A 6,421-nucleotide genomic window follows, 5' to 3' on the forward strand; every position below is an offset into this window, starting at 1 on the left:
GCAGTAACTGTCTCTATTAAGATAAAAAAAGCCACCTTTTTATAAGCCTGAAAAGCTTTTCTTTAGGTACATGCCTATTGAACAGTTAAGGCCCGTTCCTAAAGTCCTAGATTTTGTTTTTGTAAGGAGTGCCAGGTCAGGCCCTTAATTACCTACGTTCTTATGAGATGTCTACAGAAGGAATATGTGGCAGTGTTAACACCATGGTTCCTGAAGCCAGTAGTAACACTTTTCTCCCTAGCGTTGTCTCTTATGAACACAATCTAAAAGGAGCTTTCTTAATACAGTATTAGTAGTCCATTATTTTTGTGAAATCATAAATACTGATGGAAGGTGGTCCATAAAGACGCCACATTCTGAGTATGGGTGGGTGAAGAAGGCTGAAATAAAACAAAGAACAGCTTTCATATCAACCTGGACTCCATTCTATCCTGCTGTCCATCAATCCATCACATTTACAATGTGCCTGTCACTGTAATACCTAGACTGATAAGGAGAGAAGTGTAAGGTATTGGGAGTCCTGACTCCCGGGTTCTATTCTTCACTCTGTCACTGACAGCCTTGGGAAGGCAATTTATCACTTCTGTGCTTTGGTGTACCTGTTTGTAAGTAGGGATAATACAATGCTTGCCCACTTGACAGTGGTGTTATGAGTCCTAACATTTGTAAACTGCTTCACGTTCATGAAAGATGTACAAAGTATTATTATATGACTTTTGCTTTAAAATCTCTCCCCTAGCTCCAATTTACCATCTTCTCAGTTACTGTTGATTCCCGCTGTTCCCTCTCTTCTCCCCAGCCAGCTACCCTGCCTATATTTATAGGCTGAACCCTTGCTCGAAGATAAGTTATCCTTATCAATTTGATCCTTTTCTATCCTCCTAGCCTTGCTGACCTTCTCATTTTATCCTTATATCATCCAAGTCTACACCCACTTCTAATGAAAATTTCACTTACTGGGCTGTTGCCTTGAGTCAGTGTTATGACCTCAGACTTACTGAATCTTCTCTTGTGACATGAAACCCCGGAACTGTGTAAGATATATTACTAGGCACTAGGGACTGGGCTAAGCTGATGAGTCATATATCACTCTAAGTTTCTTTAGCCCTATTTTATGTTTGCCACATCACTTCATTCTATGGGCACAAAAATGTTGTTAGTGCTTTGGCTATTATAAATGAAGTGAAAGCTGAAGTTGTTAAATAAAAGTTGGAACCTGTTTACTAAATGAAAGGCTCCTAGTGAATGTTGGCGTCTTTCTCTGGTGGCTCTCTTATGCCCCTAATTAATAAAAGGCACCTATAGATAAACACGTTGAAAGTTACCACACCAGATGCATAGGCACAGCTGAGCTATGCTTTGTGGAGGTGCAGTGATATGCCACCTTTATGTCCCCTTGTTCCTGGGGCAGCTTGGAGCTGATTTGGTCCTCAGTGAAAACTAGAACCTATGTTGGCTGCAACAGTCTCCTGGCGCTGCTTTGATCTCTCAAAACCACTGGAGCATTGTGCATTTAGGCCATGCTCTCTTCTACCTCTATCTTCTCAGAACAACCCTGCACTGCAGATGAAAGCAGAAGAGCGAGAGCAACTGGTGTATAACTAACTTTACTGGCTTTATGTCATTAGGGATTCTCCTATGCTAGGGGAATCTCCAATTGGCTGTTTAAACCAGATTTCCACCACAGCATCCCAAGGAAGACAGAAATGGGCTGCAGACCGAGCTCGCTGTGTTTCAAAAGTCAGATAAGCTCTTACATCTCAGGCCTCCAAGAGATTAAGCTACTGCATGTTGTCCCTATCCTGGCCCACTGCAGCGGGGTGGATAGCTGCTTCCCCACATTGTTTTTGCTCCCAGAATGGAAGATCAGTCAGGCCTATGACCATGGGGTGGGGTGGGGAGGGGAGTGTCCTCAAAATGCAGGCTCCAAAGCAATCCTTTGTGCTTGTGGGTAAGACTAGATTTGCAGTAAATAGTCTCAGAATTTTAAAGACATAAGTCTTCAGAAGACAGATTAGCACCTGAAAGTGTGGCTCTTGCCTTTCATTTCTGAGGAAGGACTTTTGTAACTCATTTAACTCAGAATTTATGGCATTTTTGTTTTCTGTGAGACAAATACAGATTATTATCCCTTTACATGAGGGATATAAGATGCTTTACTCCCAAGTACGGCTGACTCCTCAGCAGAGACCACTTTGGATACACTGCTTGATGGGTTTAAAGCAGAATTCAACAGTATACTAGATAAAAGGGAGCTGGGAAGGGGAAGGAAGGGAAATTGATGTTCTCACCAAATGAACAGATGATTCTGGCAAGATTTCCAGGAGAAATATGACTGTAGCTAAAATGCAATCACACTGAAATGGATTTGTGGTGACTGACCTCACAGAAGACCAATCTACTATACACTAAATGAGAATTACTTTAAAAAAGAGGTGGACTCGCCATAAAGCAAGTTGTCAGTCTAACCAAATACAAGTGTTTTACCCTCTCCCCATTCCAACAGTGTGTATTTGTGTTGACATTTTTCTCTGTTATCTGCTTGAAACAGTGCCTTGAAATTAAGGAAGCACTTGCATTTCATTAGAAGCTCTCAGTTGCTTAGCAGTCTTAACACAATTTGCTACAGTACTTAACTCTGAGATAGGAACTGAGGTCAATGTCATCGTTACTGAATAAAGATGGGAAAGGAGGGGCAAATAGTTTAACTATATGATTTTCTGGAATGGTAGTGAGTGCTATAGAGGGGGAAAGGAAAGGTGGGGGGGTTTAAGTGAAATAAACCATTTCTTATCCATATAGGCCCAAATCCAGCAAAACATTTAAGCATGTGAGTAGTCCCATTGGCATGCATGTGCTTAAGTGATTTGTTGAAGTGGGGCTATATTATCTTCCAAACAAATGTAGGCCTAAATTCATCCCTGGCATAGCTCCAGTGAAGTCAATAGAATTACATCAGGGATTAATCTGGCTTCTTGTGCAAAATCCTGATTTGGGCTGTGATGGGGCAGGCTCCCCATAGTGGCCTTGAGAGAGCTGAATTAGGCCAGGCAGGCCCAATCAACCAATTCAGCAGCAAACAGGGGAGAGATTTAGGCTACGAGGAGGTCACTAATTGCAAGCAAGTTCACCTCTGAGGGAACAGGTGGGGCTTACATAAAGCTAAGAGACTAGCAACAGAGAGATTGCAGGATAATGGTCAGTCTCTCTGAGGGAAGGAGAGATAGGAAACCTTAGGGCCTAGTAGTCCCTAGGAGAGTCAGATCTGACTAGGAGGAGTGGAAGCAAGGTAAGACATAGTCCAGAGGTAAAAGCAGTAATGTTAGATAAGCTGCACACCTTGACTTCTTGGTAAAGGACCCTGGACTGGAACTCAGAGTAGAGGGTGAGTCTGGGTTTCCCTACCAACCATTGCAGAGCGGTACTGCTTGGGGTAGTGAATTAGAAGACTGCCTGGGTCATTGCAGGAGTGACAGGGTCAGGCTGTTGGGCATGAGGACTGCTGATGCTGCTTGAGCAGAAAGACTTTGAAGGACTCCACCCTGGAAGGGGAAACCACTTAGTTACTGGCCGGAGGACCAAGTTGTGAAGAGGAAGCTTCAGCTCCTGGAGTGAGACAGGAGCCGCAGAATGAGCAAGAGACAGAGAGTGATGGATGGGGTGTGAGCCTGGCAGAGCTAATCCCCAGAACAGCCAGGAGGAGGCACTGTTGAGTGGTAAGTAGCTTGCCCTGTCACAGGGGCTAATTCAGGAGTGATGTAAATGGTACTATGAATCATATATTGTGGTGTAAATGCAGGGCCGGTGCAAGGAAGTTTCACGCCCTAGGCAAAACTGCCACCTTGCACCCCTCCCCCCCAAGCTCTGCGGCAGCTCCACTCTGAGATGCCTCTCCATGGCAGCTTCCCCCCACGCCCCTGGGGAGCCGTCTGGCACCTCCCCAACCCAGCTCACCTCTGCTCCAGAAGCCCTGCTGTTGGGAACCCCTGGGCTGGCTGCCGGCGGCTCAGACTCCCTCTCCCTCCCAGTGCAGCGGCCGCTGAAAGGCTTTAAAAAAAAAATTAGGGGCGGTTGCTTTTTGGCGCCCCCAAATGTTGGCGCCCTAGACAACTGCCTAGTTGGCCTAAATGGTATCACCGGCCCTGTGTGAATGGGTCAGAAAACAATGTAATGGGGAAAGGACTAACACGTGCCAATACAGCAATCAGTGAGTGTGCAAAGTGAGTATAATTGACATGCTGAGAGAGCATAATGAGGATACTTAATCAAGAAAACTTAACAGGAGAGTGCAATATAAACAGTTTAAGGTTTATTTTATTTTACATGATCTTGTTAGTGGCTTTTCCTGTTAAACTCAGCCCACCCACTCACTGTGGCCTGAATCTCGGTTACACTAAGATCCCATGATGCTGTTCTGGCACAGTAAAGAGACCTCATAGGGGATGGAAATGGCTGCCTGAGAGAGGCCCTGTGCAAGGAGCTGTGGCTAGTGCAGAAATGATTTAAGGAGTCTACAGCAGCCCGGCTCCTAGCTCATGTCATAGGGGGTATAATGAGTAGAAAGAATGGCCCATAAGGGGTCCCTAAAAGTGGAGGTTGCCCTAACTTACACTGGGAGCCAGGCACAGCCCTGGAATACAAGGAGAACTGGGGTGACCAAAAGCCACCTTTTGTTCCTCTGTCCCTATGCCAGGCACAGGAATGGGACAACTGAAAATCAGCCCCCTGTGAGTCAAATTGGTGCAGGTTACATGGCTATACATTTTCTATCCCAGTGTTCAATCCTGCCATCATTTACATGGGTTCACTTCACCCACAGATGCCAGTGGGAGTTGCATACCCCATAAGCATTGGCAGAAGTAGTAATGTACACCACCCTGGCCTTTGCAGCATTGCAGAATCTGACTCATAGACAAGAAAAGGAACTCAGTCATTCAGGTGTGTATGTTGCAGAGGGGAGGGTTACATTTTCTACACAACAGGGTGCCAAGCAGGGCTGGCATAATTATTAACAGCAACAAACAAAGGTTTTCCTTTTCACAAAATATATATATGTCACTCGAATAATGTACAAACACTGTAAATCATATCAAGGCTCCCCTCACCCCTTTTGCTTTTTAAATTTCTTTAGCATATCTGAAGAGGCAGAGAGACAGGGGCTCCAAAAGCTTCAATAAAATGTTATGTGTGACAGAACAGACAGCTGGTGAAAAGAGGAGACTCATCTTACGGCAAAGTGACATTGAGAGCTTTCAGAGATGCTTGCTGTGTTCACGCTAGAGAAAACCTTGATGTGTGCAATAATCTACAGCCACAGCCTTGAAGATTTCTCTCTTTTTCTCTTTTCCCATCCTCTGTTCTCAATATACCTGTAAAGCATCAAGATGAGCTAAAGAGCACTCAGACAATTTTTATGTGAGCGACTATAAGGGAGAGATGTTTGGCATTATTATGACCTTTTCCCTTTTATTTTTGTAAGTTGTTCTACACCTGTGCTGAGCTCCTAGCACCACTGAGCACCAGCAGTAGCCCAGCCTTCATACATAATTCATGCAATCAAAACTTTGCAACTGTGCAAAATTGTGTACCCCACATTCTGTGCCTCCCAATTGGCTTTCCATAGACTGTCAGACATTACAGCAGTGTGGCTCACTGAGTGGCCATAAACTGAAGCACTAATGAAGCTGCCTGAACTGCACAGTGGAGAGTCAGTTAATAAGTCTCTATTTTTAATTTTGATCAGCTGACAGGAGGTCCAAAGTGTTGGAAAAGCTTTAAAACAAAAACCAACAGCAAGAACAAAAAAAAATCATTGTGGCAGAATTGAGTAGGAAATGGACACAGATTTTAAGAAAGGTTTTTACTTCTGATGGACAAAATTAAATATCCCTTTGAAAACACCAAAGTGTTTCAAAATCGACCATCTAATTCAGTAAGTAGGCAGTTAGATATGAATTGCTGAAATAAATGCCTTGGAGACATTGTGACCTTGGAAGTGTGTTATCTTAAATTTATATATGCCTTAGAGTGTTTGTCAGCCAAAAAAAAAAAAGAAGAAAAGCATCAACCTCCCAGATGCCCCCCATTCTGCCTATGCTCTTTGCCCTTCCTCCCCGCTCCTTTCCGATATGTATGGATAGGCACTGAGTGTGTTGCCTCTAGAGAGAACAGCAGAACAATAGGTTTGGGAAATTTCTTTTGTCATTTGCTAAACATAGGGAGTGAAATTCTGTCTCATTGACATCAAGGGGAGTTTTCTCATTGACTTCAATGGGGTCAGGATTTTACCCCTGAGCCATATCCTCAGTTGAAAATGACACAGCTCCACTGATGTCAATGAAGGGAAAAAATTCTTCCTAGCTTCTGGCACTCAATGGTTGATTTATGCCCAGAATATGAGTGTTTCTATTCTAATTTTAAC

At 43.9% G+C, this 6,421-nt stretch overlaps 1 long non-coding RNA gene across 1 annotated transcript; it reads left to right on the forward strand.

The window, feature by feature from the left end:
- Nucleotides 1–3,203: 3,203 nt before the first annotated feature.
- On the forward strand, nt 3,204–5,413 carry LOC120401871. The gene is made up of 3 exons (XR_005596804.1): nt 3,204–3,716; nt 4,820–4,938; nt 5,132–5,413. It is a non-coding gene; the product is annotated as an uncharacterized LOC120401871 (long non-coding RNA).
- Nucleotides 5,414–6,421: the final 1,008 nt, after the last annotated feature.

Source organism: Mauremys reevesii, linkage group 3 (assembly GCF_016161935.1).
Source record: "Mauremys reevesii isolate NIE-2019 linkage group 3, ASM1616193v1, whole genome shotgun sequence".
NCBI classification, from domain to species: domain Eukaryota; kingdom Metazoa; phylum Chordata; order Testudines; family Geoemydidae; genus Mauremys; species Mauremys reevesii.